This window comes from Equus quagga, chromosome 20 (assembly GCF_021613505.1).
Source record: "Equus quagga isolate Etosha38 chromosome 20, UCLA_HA_Equagga_1.0, whole genome shotgun sequence".
NCBI classification, from domain to species: Eukaryota; Metazoa; Chordata; class Mammalia; order Perissodactyla; family Equidae; genus Equus; species Equus quagga.
Window position 1 is genome coordinate 8,391,326 of NC_060286.1, and position 23,324 is coordinate 8,414,649.

The following is a 23,324-nucleotide window of genomic DNA, read 5'->3' on the forward strand; positions in this document are numbered from 1 at the left end:
TGAGAAATTTAAGGGGCCAGGCTTCCAGGCGGCAGTCTCTACTTCTGCCCACACTCCATTGGCCAGAACTAGTCACATGGCTCTGTCTATATTTAAGAAGGCTGGGAATTGTAGTTTGTGTGTACAGGAAAATGAATCAGGTTGTTGAGAATCTTAAAGACACTATCTAGCACACACATTTTTTTCCTCCCTTTTTAAAAAATTATCTTACTTCAAATGCTGTGATGGTGCTGATTGTTTAAGGAAAGCTTGCTAACTGCAAGCCCATTTGTTGCTTAAGTTCTTCCTAACCTGTGGCGGCCCTAGAACGTTAGGGGCTGACTCAGGATTCTACTTGTTCACTCTAGTTATTTCAACACTGTTCGGGGGCGGGGCAGGGGGCTGTTGCAAATAAAGATCCTATGGCTTCACATTTTCAGAGCCACAGGACAAAGAGTTTTGAGGTAATAGCCTGCGCAAGGTTGAGCATTTCTACGTGTGTGTGCACTAGTAAATACATACATACATGCCATGTTAAAAACACCAAAGCAAATGTAAAATTATGAACAAAAGCAAAATATTGCAGAGGGAACAGATTTTTTAGTATATTAATCTTAGAGTAAGCATCTGCAGAACCTAAAACCTGACAAATGATTGCTGTTCTCTGGCATTGCTTCAGCAGAGATTTACCCAACCTTAAATGTTAAAATAATTGAGACAGCCATCTATGACTCTGGTTCTTAAAGTCTTTTGTAGTAATCTTTAAAAAATCTTGACCATCTTGAGTAACATTTTATGGATGAATAAAATCACATTCTATGTCTTACTAATTTCATAGTGTCTTTCCAGTTTCTCTAGGGTTTCTCCAGGGAGATTCAGAGACATGGTTCAAGGGGAAGCTTGGGTGACACTTCAGAGTCCTGATGAATTTTAATGTGCATTCTACTACATAATAAAACATCTCATTCTTTTCAGCAAACAGATAAGGAACAGGAGACAGGATTAGCATTACATCTGTGGTCGTCTCAAGGAGGGGCAAGATTCAGTGGTGAGAAGATTAGAATTTAGATGAATTCTAAGGTGGATTGTATGGTATTTTAATATTTAATTTTAAAATCCAAAATTGTTTAGTGAAAGATTTGCTCTAATCACTTTCCAGGAGAATTGAAGAATTTATAAAATTATATCTGCAGACATAAATACTAAAGATTAAACTCTTATACCTGCGTTCTATTTCTGCCACCGACCAACTCTGTGACCTTGGGATTATCTTGGCCTTTCCTTCATGTCTTCTAACATGTTATTCTTGAGGCAGTCCCAGATGAAGAGGGGTTTTGGTAATCATTTAGTGAGTTATATCGACAACAGAAAAGATTTCCTGGTCTATTCCAATAAAGTATACTAGAAGCGCTGTCTGTGTTGGTCAGGTTAGCTAGATGTTTCCTAAACAGATTTTTTAAATTTTTGCTTCACAGAGATACAGCATGTGATGATGGAGGCTGCTTTTCACCTGAGGTAGAGGAGTATTTTAAGGAAAGATGAAACAGTTCAGCTCAGAGGACTTACGCTTACTTTGGAAGACACAGAGAGAAGAGAATTAGGAAGATACATAAAGGACTTTCAGGTTATCTCCCAATGCCATTAAAATACAGGTAGCGACCTTTATAAGAAGCTTTGAGAAAGAAAAGAAGTTGCTGTATCCACACAATGTCTCATTAAGGGCAGAAAATTTTCTGTGTAATAGGCTTTTCCCCTTTCCTTTACTTAATGAAAAGGACAGCAACTAGTGGCTGCCCTCATGGCTTCACCAAATGATAGCTACATAGCTAATGTACATAGCTACATACAGTGACCTCCAGCCAAGTAGGATGGCTCCATCCATTCACGTGTGCTCTTGATTACCTTTGATGTACCAGGCACTGTGTGCTAGGTACTGGGGACACAGTGATGACAAGGCAGAACTAGCTCAAAATCCAGTATGATGAATCTTGTGAAACAGGATTAGTAGGCTGGTTTGGGAGTGTAATTAGGAGGCTAATCTAGCTGGTGGGAGGCTGTAAGGTAAAGCTGCTATGAGGAAATGGTATTTAAGCTGAGACTTGAAGGCTGAGTAGGAGTAAGCCAAGTGGAAGGGAGGCATGTGAAGGAAGAAGAAACAACACATACAAAACACCTGAGACAAATGAGACCCTTCCCCATTCAAGGCAGCTGAAAAAAGTCCTGTGCGCCTGGAACTTGAAGAGAAAGGGGAGAGTCTCCCGAGATGAGCCAGCCAAGAAGGCAAGGCTGATTGCGATACCAGCTCCCTCCCTTACAGTGAATAAGAAGTAGCAGCAGTCATTCGGGCTGTGGCCGTCCCCCAGATGGGAAGCGTACCAGGCTCAAAGCTCCCTTCATACCTTACAGCTGAAATTTTATCATCAGATCTTCAACCCACCTTGGCTTGTTGTTACTCCTTCCAGAGAATTAGATTTTGTTAACAGCTTTTCCCTCCAGCTTTACTGAAGGATAATTGACAAATAAAATTATAAGATATTTAAAGTGTACAACATGATGATTTGATATACATATCCATAGTGAAAAGATTCCCACAATCGAGTTAATAAACACAAAGTTGTCAGGTTTTTAAAATTCAGGGCTAACAAACTGTTAGCTCTAAGATTTGTCCTAGGTGTTAAGCTGGTACTAGGCACCTGAGGGAGCAAGGCCCCTGAGATTTGTAGGGCCACTCCCTGTAGCCCCTTCAGCCTTGCAGAATGTCTGCCATTGCAGGAGTCAACATGACACTGCACTGCAGCCCTGTTCTGGTTCCAAAGATAGCAACTTTTCTTTTTAATTGATTCCCAGGGGTGCTTTCTTTTTTCCTGACCTGGCCTGACCCTATAGGGAACCAGGGAAGTGATGTATCTCCTACTTCAATGAGATTTCCTCTCTGAGGATAGCTTTGAGCAAAAGTTCTCTGCTGGGTTTGTGATCTTCCTATCTTTAATTTGGCTCACTGGCTACCCAAATTTGTCCACGTTGATACTCTCATTATCCTCCCCACCCACGAATAACAACTCCATTGAACAACAACTACAACAAAAAGCAATGGTGAAAAATGAAAATATACCTTGAGTGAGATATCAGAGACAATACAAGCCTTTGGGTGAATTTATACTACAGTGTAAATGACTGAAACATGCTTATCTTCTCCAGTCTCCTTTGTGAAAAGTACCTTTTCTTTTGTGTATTTTTCTTTTAAGGAAGTTTGCATATTAGCCTGAGGTTTTAATTAGCCTTTGGATCAAAATGAAGACTTTCTAACCGTATAAAGGAAGTATTTTAGACCACAGGGACAGTTTTGTGAAATTTTTGGCACCATGCCAATAGGCAGCCACAGCGCCAATAAAAACACTAGATTCTGGGCTGATTTTTGTGGATTAGTATTTCCCTCTTCGAAATCTATCAAGTGCTCAAACCTACATACACAAACAGGAACACGCTGGGGAGGAGAGTCCCAGAAGGCAGAAGATCCTATAGTCCTCATCCCACATGCCTTGCCCCAGGTCACGCGCACACTCCTCCGTCTCTCCCCATTGCCAGGGTCCAGCCCAAGGCAAAGAGCATCCCAGCGGAAGTCTCGGTGTCTATCAGGCACAGACCAAGTCCCGTTGCTCCCTCAGCCGCTGAAAGTGCCGCTCCACTCGCGTGCCCAAACTTGACCCCCACAGGGGCAGGGGCATCCAGCTAGGGCCCACAGTGAGCGAAGCTGCCCAGGGAGGCGTGGCCCCCATCACCTGCCCAGGCCCGCGGGAGCAGGCCCGGAAGTCCCCAGGTCCCCAGCCAGCTCTGTGGGACCTAACTTAAGCGAGCACAGGAGTCCCCTGTTCTTTGTTCGCCGCCCCTCCTCGTTTCTGCTCTCAAACCTTGCTGCCAGCAGCCCCCGCCAGCGCACCCAACCTACAGGAAAGTTGCTCCGGAGCGGTGGAGGGGCGTCATCGCCTCCTAGCAACGCTCCTAGCAACCGGGTAACATCTGCTCCCTCTGGTCCAATGCGAGCCGAGAGCAGCTGCGCGCCCGCCTCGCGTTCCGAACCCGGAGCGAGAGGCGCTTCAGAGACTGGAGGGACGGATCCGCAGGAGCCAGGGCTGCCCGCCGAGCTGCAGTTGCCGCCGCTGCCGCTGTCGCTGCCGCTGTCGCGCCGCCACCGCCGTCGCTGTCGCTGTCAGTGCCCGTCTGAAGAGTGACACGCCGCAAAAGCAGGAGGGAGCATCGAACCCCGCGCCTTTACGAAACAGGTGCATGCGCTGATCTCTTGGCGAGGGAACCCAGCTCGCAAGGTACGTCTGGACTCCTCCCGCCAGGTGCCTTCCTCCGCGGCTCAGAAAAGACTCCGTTTCGTTGAGCGTGAGGGTAGGGACGTGTTCTGGGATCCCACCCCGCCCCCAGCCATTGAAAAGTGGCCAGCTGGTGGTCCCAAATCACTTGATTTGATTTTTTTAAATCTTGAGATTGGTCGTTGAGCATTCCCCTGCCCGTCGTTGTTAGGTCTGTGTTGGGAAGTTTTCCGTCCTCCTTGTTTTCCCTCTGACTTCGCTGCTTATGTGCGCTAGGAGAGCTGGAAGCGGTGAGCACCCGTAGAAAGCCTGCGGTTAAGGCTAAAATGACATAGTGTAGTCTCGACTAATTGAATCAACACGTATGGAGAGCAACATTCTTTCGAGGTCCTGCTCTGGAAAGGGTCCATTTGGCAGGGTGCAGCCGTTCACTGTTACTCAATCTCCTGAAAAGTAACCATAGTAACTCACCTCTCTTTTGATGGGATCCTCCTCATTGGCTGCCTATCTTCCTTTGGAAAGCTCATCCCTCTAAATATAGAAGATGATGAGATCTGTAAGCATACATCCATGTAGAAAAGGTGCAGTTAAACATGGCCCTTTAAAGAAAAACTGTCTTCAAAGGAAAAGTACTGTTTGTCTATTTCAAATCTTGTGAGAAATCATGTGTATTCCAGAGAATGATTGAGTTAGTCTGTTTTGAGTTAACTGCTGGATTGTTACTTTAGAGAGACTATTTCCTGAAATTATACCAAATCTGGCATTTAAAAACAAATTAAGGATATCTGACCCTGATTTTTTTTTAAATCAACCTACTGATAATCTCTCAAAAATAATCTCCTAGTAAATAACTGGTGAGGTCAGTTATTCAGCTATTTACAAATTTCTTAGGATAGTTAAGATTCCTCGTGTTTAAAACGAAATCTGGAGAACATCGAATGAACTGTGTGTTCGCAGGCTTATCTGTTTATCTGGTCCAGCTCAGCCCCACCTCAAACATCTCACACAGTGTCCTCCCACCGCGTGCCTTCTCCTGCCCTGATCGTCAGTTCAAGTCGGGGCAGTCCTGACTCTTGCGCTGTTATTTGTATCTGTCTCCTTGTTTCAAAATCTCAGGTAACCATTCATGAGCCTGAGGCTGTGAGAAATGCTCGCTGTGCAAAAGGGAACTCTCACCAGATTTTCTGAAGCTGTCCTAGAAATACACTTTTCAGATTGATTCAGCATTACCAGGTAATCATTAGCTTAAGAGAAATTACGGTTTCGATATGTATCCCGAGAAATAAATGCTAATGTAGCATTACCATAACTTACAAGATCAATAGAAGGGCTTGTTTGTATAGATGGTTGCTGGGGAGAAGTCAATAGAGGTTTTCTGTAGAAAGGACATTTGTGAGCTGGCACATTTCCCCTCCAGGACTCATGTGAATAAGGTGGGTCAAATTAGACAGCCTGGCTCAGGGGCCGTGTCAAGCAGAAGCCCTAGGAGTAAATTGGTACATGTTTGAATGAAAGAAATGAAGAGAATTCCCCAAGTTGCAGATAGACATTGTGGTGACATTTTAAATTTAATTTACGTTAAAGTCATGATGATAAAAACCCATGAGTGTTAAGCATTTTAAACTCAATTTTCAAGACGGAATACAGTCTTTCAATGAATGTTCAGCCCTCCAGCCTTGTGTAACTTTCACATGTACTGAGCTTTCCATGTGTGGTTCCTGTAGGTCACCAGCCTAGCAAATTAGAATCAAATTCATGAAAATTTACCATGCTGCATTTCTTCCCTTTCCTTACCTCCCTTTGTAAAAATAGACAGTTGAACAATTTTATTCAGAAACCTATTTGAAAATTTATTCTGGTATTATTGTATACTTTTTATGAATACTATGAAACTTTAAGAGTACTGGTCTCTATAGTCACTTATTGAAATATCTGTAGTTTAACAATTTTAAGCCCTAAAGATGACTGTTTGGACCGCTGAAAATGTTGGTTTCATTAGCCTCTAGCACCGTCCACCCTTTTTCCTTCCTCTATCATAATTACTATATTTTATGGTGAGTAACAAGTCCAGGGAGACCAATAAGATTTACTGTCATCTCATGTATATAGAGTTCTAGTCATGCTATTAATCTGAGGAAAGTTTGAGTAAAGCGGCCACAAGTATTGGTTAATGTATATGCATTAGTCTTGTGCATTAGTAATTTATACACATGCTGTCTCTTATGTAATATGCATAGAAGTTTAAAATTATTCGGTGCCCTTTAATTTATGTGAATGAGTCTGCCCTTTCATTGAGACTACTGTCACAATCAAAAAGGTCAAGAGAAAGCGGTTCTTTAATTTTAATTTTAATTCTATCATGAATGTATAATGTGAGAATATAGACTGTGCAATTTTGACGAACAGATCTGTTTAAAGTAATTCTGCAGAAAATGTTATGTGGTATTTAGCTTTAGATAAATGAAAAATAAATCAAACGGTACCATTATAAGCATTTAATCATAGAGATATTGGTGGATTAGAGTGTGGAAAAAATATTCCACCAATTTGTAACTAAGGATCTAGTCACTCTCGTCAATGTGAACACCAGCTCTGCTTGTACATGTCGTGGGTTATAAAGAGGAGTATGCTTATTGCTAGAAAGCTTAGATAAGACTGAGATAAAGCAGGTTCAAAGTGAAACCGAGTTCTCGTTTTAGTTTTTCCTCATATGCTCCATTAGGAAGTTTTTAGGTGCTTATGAACATTCCATGTTCAATTTTATGTCATATTACTTGGATGAGATTTAGAAGATGCTTTGAAACACAGAAATGTTGAGAGGTTTGGTCAGGATGCTGAGTCCCTAGCTCCACCTCTGGGCTCTCCACTGAGGACTCCTGCTGGCTGGCTTTAGCTGTCAAAATACTGACATCGCAACAATGGCTCTAAGGCCGAGGCATAACCACTTCAGATTGCTCTGTTTGTCAAAGCAGTATGCTTCGGAAACCCAGAAAAAGCTAAAATAAAATAACAGTTTTAGAAGCAGAGGAGTAAATTAACCATAATCATTCAGCACGAAAACTGAGGAAGGAGTATAGCTCGAGGTTCCGGGAGGGGTCAATCCTTGTCACTCCCCCTCCTCACTTAGTTTTAACAAGTTGTCTGTCTGAATAGTGTCAATATATTACTTAAACATTTCTGCTTTTTAGCCTAACACAATTATTTTTTTTTCATGATTAAATTTATACAAACAGGCTAACAACAGAGCCATCTAGTTTGCTACAGTAATTCTCAGTGGAGGTGGTAGGTGGATATTAATGAAAAGCACTAAGGGTTTACTAGTGTTTATGTTCAATACTGTAATATAGCTTTATATTTAGAAAATAAAAAACCTTTCTTGTTTTCATATTATAAATTATAGAAAGTAAAGTGCAACAAGAAGTCTTCTTGGCAGGTAGAGATACAAGTCTTCTAAATATCAGTGATGCTTAGAAGGGGAGGAGGGGCAGGTTTGAAGCTGGGAAATTCCCTCTGCAGTGGTATGTCAGAGGATGTGTTATTTTTGAAATGCTTATTAAAAGGAAGCATGGGTTAGAAACATCAAGGGAAGTTGGGGATATTGCAAAGAGAATCAGCACTCGAGAGCCTCGAGTCTTAATCCTGTCCCATCTGCTACTTGTTTTACTGCTTTCTGGTTCAGTTGCTCCGTAGCTGATGTGGGGGATAAGACCACTGGTTAACTGAAGGGGAGTGCGTGAGTAGAACACAGTGCAATTTAATGAAGCACCTATAACTCTTTAGAAGAAACATACCCTGTGAATGAGGAACAGTTTACCACTAGAGCAACTCCAGGTAGTGACACAAATCAGGCACCATGTGAGTGAGGGCAGAAAATCACCCAGCTCCAGAGCAAATTCTCGTATATGCCTAGTGAGTACAGTTAAGGATTAGTCCCAACTTATGTTTTTCTACAAGCCTTGCGGGTTACTTGGCTAAACGTTTTTGGCGATCTATCCAAACCTGATGATAGTATCAAAGTGGAAGGCAATGAGGGTGATATAGCTCAGGTACTTTTCAGAAGACCACTGCCATGCACACATTAGGGATTAAAGAACCCTCGTCTCTGAGCAACGTACCTGGGCATCTAAGGAAGTTATAGCGTCTCCCTAGACATTATTGGTAAGATATTCCTTGGAACCTATATCCAGCAATGTGATTGCTTTGCTGATTTTCCTTCTCATTCATTCCCACTTTCCAAGGTGAAAGGTGGAGTGGAAGGGAACACCATCCTTCAAAACAAGGAATGCACTTCTGAGGGGCAGTAAATCACAAAGTTTACCCAGAAAACCTACTGCCCTTGGTCTCAATTATTAATAGAACCAGACAGCATCTAAGGTTATTGATGATTGCATGGCTGGTCATATCCCATTTAATGATGTTCTCTTTGTTCAGAGCCATCACCAGTGGGACAAGATAGGTTTATTTAATATTCCATGCCTGTGCTTGGGGCTATCTCAAGGAACATGGAATCCAGTGCCCGACAATGCTGCTGGTCTCTTGAGAAACCTTTCTATCTCACTGGCTGTCAGTATCCCTCGAAGTTCCTAAGAAGATTTTCCAGGAGCTGCAATTTGTTGGTAATTCTAAACTGCCAGGAAAGTCCATCTTGTGCTTGGGATGGACGATAGATCTGAAGAAACACATTGCTCCATTGACTCAGACCAACACTGGCACTGAGTTCTGCTCCTATAGAGCATATTATGCAGAAAGGCGCTAGGCAAGGGGTTAGGAAGGAGAGGAATGACGGAATATTGCTAAACATCACCAAAGCTAAAGGTCCACACAAGGAGGAACATTACAGCCTTGAATGTTGCACTGTCTGCCTTCTTAATATACTTCTGAATGTTTCTTGCAACCTGTGCTTAACATTAAAGAGAGGACAAATGTCCTACATACATCATGGTACTGCTTAATGGGATTATATGTATGATTTCAAAAATGAGGTCACTGTAATAATAGTATCTAGCATATGTTGAGCACAAAATACTTGGATGTGTGACAGGCACTGAGTAAGTGCTTTTTAAACATCATCTCCTTTAATTTGCATACAAATCAATGACTTTGATATCGTTCTCCCATTTAATTGATGAGGAAACTCAGGCTTTTTGAGGTTAAATACTTTGCCCAAAGTCACTAAATAAATAAATTGTAGAGCTGGGCCTTGAACCAGTGCTGTGGGGCAGCGCTGGAAAGTCATACTGAAGTATTTTAAGTCGTGTAGCAAGATTGCAGAATGAGGCTAACCGTGACAGAGGGGACAGCTCTTTCTACACAGAAGTGGCCATGGCCCTTCAAGAAGGATGTCTGGTTGCTTTGCCACCAGCAAAGCGTTATTTAGATAGGAAGGGACACATACTTTTTAAGTTCTCATGCCAGGCTAACCCCCCACAAAGGGAAATCAGCGAGAGACTGGAAGCCGAGGCCCGTGATTTGTCTACAACCCAAGTCAGTTGTTGATTTGAGACTAGAATCCGCCTTATTCTCCCCATTGATCAAACTCTGCTTCTGTCTGTGGCTACAGATGCACACATCTTATAGGATGGTCTCAGCTCTGTTTTTGCAGTATATTGATTAAAGTGTTGCGGGGAAGCAAATGAAAACCTTGCTAGGATTAAAATACGTTTAACTCATGACTTCTTAACCATCTCTTAAGCTATTCACGGTCTGGGACAAAGAATGAATTACTGCAACAGGGGTTGTTCTCTTATTGTTTTCTGTCCTCTCAAAGTGTTTGTAAATTAATTTGTTGATGATCTTTCCTTAATGTACTGCCCCTGGGTCATGTGCCAAATGAAATCACTTGTACAATAATAGGATTTCAGTTGTCTACAGGCAGAAGCAGAACAGTGAGGAAGAGCGTTTGAGCAATCATTTGTAATTACATTTACAACATTTATTTAAAGAAATATGTATAAATTGTACTGCCAGAACTCTAATGACAGGCTGGTCATTCTGTGCTGTGACTTTTAATTTGTTGCTTGTTGAAGTTTTACACTGTGAAATACATTGAGCCTGCCACAGATATTTTATGTGCCCAGAGGTTACAGCATTAAAAGCAATTTGAATATTCAAGCCAGCATTAGCCATTTTACCTTCAGAGATAAATTTAGGCTCAGTCTAATTCAGTTTTATAATTTATATGCTGCTCTCAGAGTTCAGGACACGGAATACAAAGACATAAAGTCATTTTACTTTTTCTGGTCTGTTTCATCAGCTTTACTGGAATAACAGGCTGGGTTGAGCTTAGCTTTTTAGTCGTGGGAAAATGATATAAACAGATTTACACATGTTTACTGGATCATAACAGGCAAACTTCTTTGGAAAGTCAGGGTAATTTTAATTTCCAAAATGACTATCTGATGTTTCAAAAACAATTTACGTTTCCTTCACCCAAAATGTGTAAGTGGCACTAAACCCAGAAATATTTTGAGCTGTTATAGTACCTGTACTATATTTTCAATCGACCATTCGAAACATTCTTTTGCGGTCTTTTAACTCTCTAATCCCAATCTGGTACCTCTGGGAGGCAGGTTGGCGGCAAGAGTCTTAGGGAGTGAGCTAGGAGGCCAGGCTGGCATTTGCTTCTGTGGGGTAGATCTGGGCCTTTGGTGCTAATAAGGGCTGGGATTTGGTTGAGTGCTTACTGTCTGGTAGGCACAGTGCCAGTCTCAATGATCCCATGAGCCAGTATTATTTCTATCCCCACTTTACAAATGAGATTTGTAGAGTTTATGTAATTTTCTCAAGGTCACGTGACTAAGAAGTGGCACCCACTTCCATCTGACTTCGAAACCCGAACTCTTAGCCACCCCCCAGATTGTAAACCATTGACCTCCTCTGAGCTGCAGTTTCCTCGTCTGTAAGCTTCGGAGGCTGAACCAAGCGATCAATAAATAGGTCCCAGTTCTGAATTTTTTCAGTTCTAATCCAGCCAAGAAAACAGATGTAGGAACTTATGTTTGCTATATATTTTAGCCTCAAAGTGGCTAAAAGCATCCTCCAAAATTTGATGCTGAAAACATTGCAAATAGCTAAACAGGCTGCAAGGAGGTAATTGCCAAACCAATACCAGCTGTGAAAGCTTTTCAGCATCTCAACAAGCCATGGGGGTGTTTTTTAAGAGCAATAAACTAAGTGGCTAAGTGTGTTGCCCACAGAGCTGAGACACAAATCAAGAGCCCTGAGAATTTACTGTATTTTCAGGGTCTGATAAGATCTATATTTTAGGCTAACTGCTTGAATATAGCCAAATAGAATCTTTACAAACCGTGGAGACATTTAGTATAATTTTTTGGTCCTGATCTGTTAAATAAAAATATCTTCTGCTCATCACTTGGCTTATTTGACATTTGGTTCTCTAAGCTGCCACCTGCCCTCTCGTGTATCATTCATTAAAAGGTTTTTAATTGGTCATAAATGCTGTAGACATCACATTACCTTGGAAAATAAAATGAGCAGACATTTAAAAAAGATACATATATGTGAAAACAGTGTTTTCTTATGGTAAAGTCACTTTTCTCATTTCCAAGTCTGCTCACCCTTTGTTACACTGTAGTAATTCACTGGGCCTTATTAAAAAAAAAAATCAGTGACCTGTCCAGCTTTAATGCTAATAACAGCCATTGATACTTCTTAATTGAACCCAGGAATTTACGTTGAAAAGTGACCTCATTCTTTCTACACTAGTTAAAAATGCCGGCTGCCTTTGTGCCTGATGCTAAAGCGTCTAAGCCAGTGTAGCCAATGTTGCAATGGCAATAATAACAATAACACAAATCAATCAAGCCAATTGCTTGGCATTCTGAGGAGAAGGCAATCAGTTGATTGGCTGAATGTACTGTTTTTCAACTGGCTGTTTTAGTTCTGCTTCCACAGCTGCCTAATGCTGTAACATGGGGGCTCTCAAGATGTGGTCCCCAGGCCTGCAGCATCAGCATCCCCGGGAAATGTGTTAGAACTGTAAATTCTCTGCTCCTGGCCCAGACCTACTGAACTGAAACTCTGGGGATGGGACCCAGCAAGTTGTGTTTTGAGGAGCTCTCTGGACGGTTCTGATGCTCGCTACCATTTGAGAACCACTGTGACATCAACAAGTTAAACAGCTTAGAAAGAATTCAGTCACAATAATTGTCATCACAGGATAAGCCAAAACTTCACCTAATTATTTGATTAAATCCTTTAAAAATACACCTAAGAAAATGCAGTTTACAAAAAACAGGCCCTGAGAACAGGAGGTTCAGGGATGTTTCCTTTGTTTTCAATACGGTCAATTTTGTTCTTTTTTCCTAACCTTTGAGACCTGTGAAAACTCCATATAAGCTGAGTTTTGTTTATTGAATTCAGAGATTGTATACTTATAGTAGCTACTATTATCGTTGCTTCAATTGTGAATGATTGTTACACATTTGTTTCTTTTTAGGTCAGACACGCCAGTGGTTTAAAATTCTTATTTCCCTTACAAAACATGCCACCTCTAATTTAAGGCTCTCTTGGGTTTATAACCCACAGTGGTACCAGTGAAAATTTGGAATGCTTTAGGTGTGATTTTTGTAGCTTCTCCTACTGGTTTAGGAAAACCGTCCAGCTACAAAAAGCCACAGGAAGTGTTATTCAGATGTCACAGATTTGGAGGAAAAACTAGAAGAGGAAGATTCTTGAGGAGCACACTCTTAATATTTAAGATTTTAAAAATTTAAGACATTGGAGGAAAAACATCAAGTGTCTTAACCATGAATGTATTTAACCAACACTTTAATAGACTGCTCCTTTTGTGAATCAGATGGTTTCAACCAGCTAGAAATATTTGAAGGTGTGGATTAAAGGTGAAATAGAAGATGTTTAAATGAGAACTTTCGTTCTGGTCTGGCCCCTGAGGTTGAGCGAGTCCTGAACGGGACTCAATTTGTACTCTGAATTCATTCAACACCTTCGCTAGGAAGCTGCTTGTTTTTTTCTTTTAAGGTTGAACTTGCCTCTTTTCTGTGACATAAGCACCACCTAGAGGACACAGTCGGAAGTCCCCTTAAACGAAACCGTTTCTTTTCTGAAAATCAGCTTTCAGAAAACTGTCCTTTCTTAAACGTCAGAATCCTCCATAACGATAGTATTTTAAAGGAGAGAATAAAGACTTCCACTTTCAGATATTGTACCGAGGTCAAGTTTTCTAGTCAGAATGTTATTTAAGCCTTTCATTTACTTATGATTAACCTCTGTTAAGCCATGTGTTATGAGGATGGTTATACTGTGAGCGTATCATAGAGCTTGTCTATAAGCACGCACAATTATTTCTTTAAAGTGTAATTGGGTCAAGAACCATTTTATACCAATTTGATTAACCCAGAGAGATTAAATTTCCTCTGTAAATTAGGGAGTGTAACTAAAAATATGATGAAAAATAGCATCTCTTTCCATTACCTTTTATGAATTAACTACAAATTTGGATATGTTTTGACCTTAAATGGGGTGAAATTAAACAGAAGATTGGTAAGTATTTTATTTCTGAGGGGCTGCATAAGAAAATAAATATAATTCTCCAATCTAGAACAGCTATTTTGGGTCTGAATAGTGGCATTCGCCTGCAAACAGGCTTTTCAGGCATAGGACAGTTGCCACTGACTGCTTCGCCATGCTGCTAGTGAATGAAGAGAGAACATGAATTTCTGGGGTCACCAGTTTCTTTTTACAAGTAGAATTTATATTATAAAATACTATTTGCACAATAAAATCTGACTTTTCTCCAATTTTATTTTGTTTAGCTTATCCAACAAAAGTATTAACATATACATTAACAACGTCGAAAGTAGCCTACTTTAAGAGAAAATATGCAGAAGAAGAAGATTTACATCAAGATTACCATGGGTATTTTCCAAAAGTAAGGATTCATTTGTTATTATTTTTTCATTTTTATGAGTCTTGTCAATAGCAAAAAGCTCTGGTTTCCGTTTTTCCAAAACATAGATTTAATGATGTTTTTGCTTTCCAGCACCTGATATTGCCTGAGGACAGGACTTGCATTCTCAAACTTTCTCTGGAGAAGCTCAGGTTTCTTGAAGACCCAGAAACCTACTTAAGAAGGTCTGTGTTAATTAACAATTTGCTGCGGAAGATCCATCTAGAGACGGAGAAAGAGAGCTATGAATACTTTAAGGAAGCTCCCTGTTATAAGACTGCTTATTCTGATACAAGAAAACGGCTGAAGGTTATGGTACAGGAATGCTGCTCTCAGTCTCTCTATTACGAAGAGCTGCATTCATATCGTATTGTGCCTTATGCTTCGGAGAATGCCATTTACGGAATGGGCTACACTCGCAGCCATTTGGAGCAAAATTCTCAGTTGCTTATTTATAAAATGAATTAAAGTAACTGTTAAGTCCATTGATACTTTGTTTCTAAATGCCTGAACTGTTCATAGTGAAGATGTTAAAATAAGGCACTAATTCCCAGTGTGCTTGAGATCAAAGATGAGATGCATGCGGAACTGACTGGAGAGAGCCCTGGTTGTTACTCAGCAGTCCTTGTATCAGCAAGTCAAACTGAAAATATGTCCACACAGTATAAGGCAGCGAATAAGTACTTTAGAAGCAAAACCTTTTTTTTTTTTTTTTTTTTTTAAGATAAGCTATGTAGGAAGGGACCAATAGCAAGTTCTTATACAGATTTAAACATTTCAAGCCCCTTATTTTCAGATTCTGCCACTCTTAGTAGAAAGTAACAGATTAAGCTCATAATGTCATGTCCCTGAAGGTTGAGGGTGGAATGAATTTAATTTTCTGTAAATGACGAGAAGGGAAGGTTCTTGCTGAAATGCTTTGGCTTGTCAAGCACTGTGCCAAATAATTGTTTGATGCCGTTCTCCTTTTACTGTTAGTAACAGTTCAAGATGGGGCAAAGCTATTGCAGCGGAGCTGCTGAATGTAACAACCAGATAACTCCAAACTGATCCATTTTACTTTTTTTTTTTTTTTTTTTGGCTTGATAGACTTTTCTCTTTACAAGTGAAATTTAATAGAATAGCCTCATGGCTGGGCTTATCTCTTAAGTTCTAGGGGTCGGTTACAATTTGTGGTGGGCCTTTAGTTAAGAGTTTGAACTTTATTTATGATGTCATTGTTATAGGCTGTGAAGCTCAGGAAAAGGGTAGGCAGGCAAAATTTGTTTTTAATAGGTTGATAGTTAAAAAAAATCTTATCTGCAGAAATTGATGAGAACAACAGAAATTCTACGTGATGTTATTTCTTCATCAAAGAGTGCATTTAAGGCTGCCTGGATGAAACTTTGCACTGATTTTTGTATAATAGTTGACCACTCACTATTTGACAAAATGTTTCAGAATGCCTTTGGTGGTGAAGCTTAGATAAGTCCATATATTTTGCAATTTGAAAGATGATGATTTAACAAGTTGGATAGATTCCTGGAGTTGTTTGAAGTGCTTTGTGATGTCCTTTGAGGTTTGAATGAGATGTCTGATTTCGATGTGCAGAGTGATGTCCGATGGAGCGTATCATTTAAAGAGTTGTCATTAACTGATGAAACAGATTGGGAAAACTAGGTGCCAAAGAAAATACCAAAGACCCAAAGATAAGTGTTAGAGAGACCGTGGTAATGAAGAGAAGAATCTAAAATAAGGATTGCGCAGGACATAGAAGAACATTGTTAAAGGGTTTTGGAACCATTTGCTTACTAATGTGCTTTCAGAGCGCTTTGTGCATAGTAGTGATAATCACGGACACTGCTTTAAATGAAGATGTCATAGGCCTTCAGTGATCATATGTTTTCACAAATTTGAATGTGGTGACTTGTCAATGTTGTATCTTCCCTAGTCGAACACCATCTTGTAACCAAGAAGCCTTTTTCTCTTCAAGCGAGTTCTGTTTTTTGTTTTGATTCACTACTTGCTCTCTCTAATGAAGCATTGGGGTGATTACAAGCATGCTTCTGGTATAAAGGATATTGGTGCCCGAATTAGCATGTGTTGTTGGAGGCCGCATAGATATATAACTGATCAAAGTAGCAGGTTTACATTGAATCGCTCAATTAGAATTAGGAAAAAACGCTTTACGGCCAACTGAAAAATTATAATTGAGGCTAGTTTTTAAAAGCAATTTAGTATGAATTGTGGGATATATTTTAAATACAAATATGAATACCGAAAAATTAATTTAAGGGCAAAATTTGGCACCAAAGTTCAAAACTTTGTTTCACTATTTATAAAATACCTTATTTCTCAGAACACTTTTTTAAAAATATAGATTTCTTAAACAATGGCGTTGCTAATTGAATAAGCTCCAGATCTGATAATTATACTATCATATAATTTAAAAAACAGAATGATCTCTCTAATAGTTTTACATTTTTTTCTGAAAGGAACATCTGGTTTGGTTTAGGATAGTGTCTATAAGAAAAGCACACCAGTGCCAGTTGACATGACTTACAAAAATGCCACATATTGAAATTATTTGAGGATAGAAATGCACATACTTTGGAATAGAAAAAAGAGGGAGAGAAAAAAATTACCAGGAAAGTGTAAAATTGTAATATTTCTTGTACGCCAGAAATCTTAAAGCAAGAACTCTTGGGCAATGAACCAGTGACAGATGTAAAGTCTGTTTTATTTGGTGACGTGGTTAATTGAGCTCTCTGATCTATACATTCATATGTAGAGAAGCAACTGTCTTAGAAACCAGCGGTACTTTTGAATATGCTGTTTTAAAAAAAATATGTGTTGATTTCAAAACAAATTATTTAAAAAATATCTTTTAGAGCATTTAATTTCTTTACCAATAAACAATTCATAGATAAGTAGTTGACTAATGTTATTTTGACTTTTTAAAAAATAATAATGTCTATTTAAGCTACGTAAATGTTTCTGAGTTAAGCGATAAGATTGCTGTCATTTTACCATGGCAAATTCATATACTGGGACACCCTGTATAGACCTGCTCTGCTGACCCCATCCCACATGCTCTATTATGGGACAGGCAAAGGGAGGAGACCAGTTATAAGTTTTTTGAAACTGGACATCTTTTGTCTGGTGAAAGAAGCATCCTTGGAGTAAGAAGGATAGGATGGGAAATCTGAGTGCTTTTGGGAATGTTGATCACTCTTGCGGGTGCTCAAACAGCCTAAGGCCTGGTAATGAAGAAGAAAATAAAATAGAAGAGGAATAATAAAGAGATGAGGAAGGAAAAAAAGCAGGCAGAGCAGTAAGGAACAGGACTAGTAAGAGAAAGAGAAAGCTGTTTCACTTGGGGGGTTGATTGCTTGGGATACTCGATTTTGATTTTCTTTGTCTGCTGTGCACCCAACACCCTGATATCTACAATGTGTTGATGTTTTCTTTCATTCACCAATGATGCATATGACTAGATTTCATTCAGCATATGTATTATTTGAGATGTGGTATGACTGTGAAATATCCCTGAAATTAAGCTCTCTTGATAGATGAGAAAGGAAAAATAGAAATTAAGTTGGAGGAAAGACTAAATGGTGAGCCTGTGTTTACATGGATAAGCTCAAATACGTGATCAGATTTCAGCACCCATCCCGAGATTTAGTAAACACAATGCTAGGACACTTGGAAGTAAGTGCAATTCTCCACCGTTTATTGAGCAACTACTATGAGCCAAGCACCGTGCTGCCGTAGGAGACACAGAGGTGAATGATGCCCAGTCCCCCTTTGCTCAAGCAGTTCACTGATGAGGGAGGAACCCAGAGATATTTGGTTTTGTTTTAAAAGGTAACAGCTCTTTATTGGGGGCAGAGCCAGCATTTCTCTTTTCCAAACTATGGGCTGGTTATCAAACGTGTGTCTCCAAAGGCGTTTGCAACTAAAAAGATGCACAGGGAGAAGGGAAGGTCTGTTGACCCAGATCTTAGAGTGGAAGGAGTGTGCATTCTGCTTTGCAGCCTATTTATACTTGGAAGCATAATAGAAAGCCACTGTTGCAGAGGGGAAGTGTGGCTGGCCTTAGCTCATCCCTGGGGCACAAGAGGTTGTAGGGGAGGTAGGGAGACAAGCGCAAGCACAGAACACTTCCTTCTCTCCGAACTCTCTAGCTTTCATGTCCTTTTACAGGGGAAATCAGGTTAATATTAATGTCAAGGAGAAGCTTGAAGGAGAAACAGAATCGGGAAATCGCAGCCTGAGATTTGTATATAGTGTGTTCAAGGTTAGAAGGGCAGCGTTCTGTAATTTGCCTTGTGCTGGTGAATTGCTTAAATAAACCTTGGGATTTCTTAACACCAGCTACTGGAGCCGTCCTCCTTCTGTCCCACTGGCTTCCTCTCTGAACCACATCCTGATCCCCAGTCTTTGCAGTCCACTGTAAGAGGAGGTTATGGTTCTCATTCTTTATTCTCTCTGCTTTCCCCCACCATTGATACTTATTTGCTCAAAAATGCTGGGAAGAAAGCAACAAATTGCAGTACTGGTGGAACTCCTCTGGGAAAGAGTTTCCAGATTGTATCAAACTAGAATGCATCACAGTTTCTTGATATGATTCTTTTTAAAACTACTGTACTTAGACATCAAATAATTGTCTACTAAGGTAATGTTCATATTTCTAGATTTCAATGTAATAGTTATCCATTGTGTATGTTTTGCTGAAGAAAATACCTTAGGTTGGAAACAATGGAAGATTGTGTGTAATTAATTCAAGTAGTTCATGAATATTTATGTAATATATGACATTTTAACTTACATTTTCCCATTCTCAAACTTCCTTACTATACATCAGAAATGTGACATATTTCAGTTTTTTTGTTTCTTTATGAAGTGGACCATGTCAAAAAGTTGTTACATTTAAGGTTGGAACATTTTGGACACAATTTTTGCATTAAAATCATTCTGTCTGTCCCCAAGGATTACTCTCTAGTTGGGTGGATAAAGAACCTTCCTCTACATTAGCACTTCTCAAATCTTCTAGTGCATATAAATCCCTGGAGATCTTGTTAAAATACAGATTCCTTTCAGTAGGTCTGTGCTGGAGCCCTCGGTCTGCATTTCTCAAGTCTCCTAGGTGATGTGGGCGCTGCTGGTCCGCTGACCACACTTTGAGTAGTGAGGCTCTATATCCCTTTGAGAATGAAAATATTGACTCAAGCCTATAGTCGTACTACTTTCAAAGAATGAGTGTTCATGTCTGTTTTCCATAGGAATTTTGTTCTTTAAAGAAATAAAAGGCAAAAAGTAAATATCATAAACTAGTTTTCCAAATTGGCCACAAATATTACAGTATTTTGTATAATAAAATACATAGAAAATGATTTCTCTTATAAATTTTACCTACATCAAGTGAACAAAAGGAGCATGGATGTAGTCATGTATCATTCTTATCAGTCAGAAAGTGACAAATGGTAAACTTCTCTTTTTAATTTTTTCCCCTTGATTATACCCAGATGAGGGAGCTGTGCTTGGTATCATTAGAGCAAAGACAAAATTTTGTTCCCACTTAACAAGAATTTGGCAATTTCTTGTTTGGCTGAGGTTGAGAAAATCTTATAAAAACATTCCATGTTAAATTCAGACTTATGGATGGCTGCATGGGCTGAAGAATTTGGTAAACCTGAGCTGAAAAATGGCACTTGGATCTTCAACTTCTTGTTTTGAACTCTTTCTTGAGCTCCATTCCATGAGAGATCCTCCCCTGGATGTGGACTTCCTGTTTCTCCTTAGTCGTCAGCGTCTGAGTAAGGGGTGGAGGACTGCTGTAAGTGAGAGAGTCACGTGCATTGTTTAACTTGAGCATGCCAAGTGATTTTTGTCAGGCTCTCCTGTGGTCATAAATTGTTGGTGTAGCTATTGTGAAATATAGTGTCATAAATTTGTTATAACCCATTAACGAAGGGAGAACAGCAGAAATTTAATTCTGTGGGAATGCACCCAAATACCAAGCAGATGGTGTTCTACAACATTTATTTGGGAAAATGTGTATCTGTTACATAATCTAAAATATGTCTTTTTCACATTTAAAAATATTTGGGTCATGGTTTAGAGTTTTTATTGGATTGTTTTTTAAACTGAGAGGAAGAAAAAAGGTAACTGTATTTTAAAACATATTTGACATGTTATTAATAAAATTTTATTTCTGGTGAAATATAGGTGCCTTTATTAAGTAGGGGAGAGGGTGTCATGAATGCTTGACAGTCACCTTATGTCCTTCAATTCCAGAGGTCTCATTTTAAAGGCATGTGGTTATATTTCTTTCAGCAATTTGTTTTCAACACAAAGTTTGCTTAAGAATTTGGAGGACATTCCCAATCTCCTGGCAAATTTTCTTCACTAAGATTGACCCTGAAATGGTTTTTAGGCAGCATGAGTCATGAGAACACATGACAGAACTGACTGTGTTTAGGTGTTACTCAAACATCCTAAGGACAAATGTCAGAGTGAAAGATAATTTCTCCACCTGTAGAAGAGCAGCAGATGTACCCATCGGTTCTCCACGGATGTGCTGGGTGAGGAGCAGGTGGAACACACCAGGAAGGCAGATTCCTTCTCTTTTTAGTAGAACTGATGTTTATGATCAATTTTGCAAACCAGTGATTGTGGGGTCCCCTAAAATCCATTGACTGATGTGGGACATCAATGCCCAAATGTAAGGTCTTTCCAAGCAAACAACATTTTTCTGTGTACATCCATTAAGACAGAGGTTCGATTAAGTGCACAGTTATTTGAGTAACCCAGGAACAACTAACCCATACAAATTACAGAGACTTTCAAGTATGTGTTAGTAGAAACTTAAACACAAATAGATGAACACATCTAAGATGGTAATATAAAGAGTCAATTGGTCTCTTCTAGAAGTCAAAAAACAACTTTATATATTATGTAAGTGTCTCGTATAGTGCCCCATATGTATTTTGTCATAATAAATTGTGTTGTTCAAGTGACTCATTTTTTTCTTTTATAAATAAATGATTTTTTTCCATTTGTGCTCTATTTTTTGAGTCCAAAAGTAAGTGGTTATGCTTTTCTTTCCCATTTAAAGGTCTATGGAAACCCACCGCCCACGCGCCAACAGAAACCATATGTTACAGGTAGATGGACTTTAAAAAATCTGTTATTATTAAGAAGTAACACAAAGGGTGAGTACCTCAGGGTGCTTCTCTCAGTAAACCTGGAACCTGTATAAGAATTTCAAGCCACATTGAGAAGCGTAAATATAGTAGAGTTGTTGAGTCGATAGTAGTAAAGAAAACAAAGTTTTAATCTGAAAACAAAGATCTACCACAAGAAAGGGAGTTGATCATCTCTTTTTCCGGTTCCTGTTCCCCTGACACTACTTCCCTCACGTTCCTGTGCCATCCCTGGCCCAAGCCCTGTCTTTGTGACCTGCCTGCTATCACTGAAGTTCATGAACAGTCATGGCAAGCTCTACCAGGACAGATCTTCATAAAGCTAGGTGAAGTCATCCCAGTCACTCCATCAAATGGTGGCAGTTTTCTTAAACTCTTTCACATAAATCCTCTGAATTGAATACGTTCCACAGTGCGAGAGCCACCCTCAAACATTCTCTTATCTGGAAGGTATTTGTACTGTTGCCCCATGTATTTTATAATTAGAAATGTTTGTAAACAGTGTTGTGTAAACACAAGTTTATCAAATTATCATCACTCCTTTCAAGGTAAAAGAAGATATAGCAAATAAACTATTATTAGTTCATACGTTCAAGTAGAATATAGCACCATTTTGACCAACTACAGTCATAGTATTTTATGGTTTATGAGGAAGTAAAATACAGAAGTTTTATCTGTATGTCTCATATTCCCTTTTTCATTAGTTGTTGATACAAAATAGGTCACCACGTTTTAATTATCAAATTAAAACCGCTCCATCCTCATTTGGCCCCATTGGCAAGAAGTCCAGTCTTTCTCCTGGGAAAGCATTCCCAAAGGTGCTCCAGGGTCATTTCCACTGGTCACTAGCCAGCTACAGCCTGTCAGGAGAGAGGGGAGACCCCTTATGGAGAGGGGGGGACCCCTCATCTTGCCATCAGAGACTACACTGCAATGACTCAAGTGTCAATGTGGTCTCACCGTGGAAACCAAGACCATCTAGTGCTAGGCCTTCCCACGTGGTTACTGTGAATAGGGAAACTGTCTCCTTGCAATGGACCCTTATCCTGATTGCCTATGAGGAGGCTAAACTCTTTCTCCTGTCAAACTCTCCAAGGGAATTTTGTTATTAAATAATTAAGAGACCTAAATAAACTAGCAGCTGTTGTCTCTGTTTAGCTTTCAAAATGAGCCAGCTCTAAAAAATCTTTACTGTGCTATAGTTGTTAGGCCATTAGGAACTGGAAAAAATGTAAAATGTTAAGTAGTTCACTGTCTCTGGTTTGAATTATGTCCACTTTCGGGATCCCTGCATAATTGAATGGAATTGAATTGATGCCGTCGGCATAGATGGAGAGAGCAGTCTGCCTGGGGATAAGAAGCAGACATGTTGCGGGGAGGCAGAATCACAGAGGCAACCTGGACAGCAGGTACAAATGCACCAGGGACTTAGATACCTATTTCCATATTTAGAAGAAAAGTACCCTGGGCATGAGTCCAAAGCTTAGACAGTGTTGTTGTTTTTCTACTTTGAATTTGCTCTAAGAGTGTGAGTGCCTTTCACACAGATGGCTACAATGATTGCTACTCTTACTTGTGTACTTCACAATTAATTTATTTTCATTGGTTTGGTTTCATCTGAAGAAACTTTTATATTTCCTTACATAATACTGGCCCACTGCCTTATAAACTTGCATCCTATTACCCAGGAACAAAGACCAAATAATGGTCCCGGATAAGGAGTTTGACATTACCTGGGAGAATTTGGTGATATCCTCAGCCAAAATCAAAATTATAGTATTGGAAAAATGCTCCCAGACATGATGAGGAAGTATACATTTTGTATCTGAATTATAATATGACACAACACTTCAGGAATGGTTCCATCCCTTCTTCTGAAATTCAGCAGTTTCCCAAACAACTCTGCCTATA

The 23,324-nt window shown here is 39.6% G+C and overlaps 1 long non-coding RNA gene across 1 annotated transcript; it reads left to right on the forward strand.

Annotated features, from left to right (window-relative positions):
• The first annotated feature begins 3,668 nt into the window (after positions 1-3,668).
• Positions 3,669-17,337, forward strand: LOC124230752 (uncharacterized). Its single transcript, XR_006886285.1, has 3 exons — positions 3,669-4,301; positions 14,093-14,208; positions 14,320-17,337. It is a non-coding gene; the product is annotated as an uncharacterized LOC124230752 (long non-coding RNA).
• Positions 17,338-23,324: the final 5,987 nt, after the last annotated feature.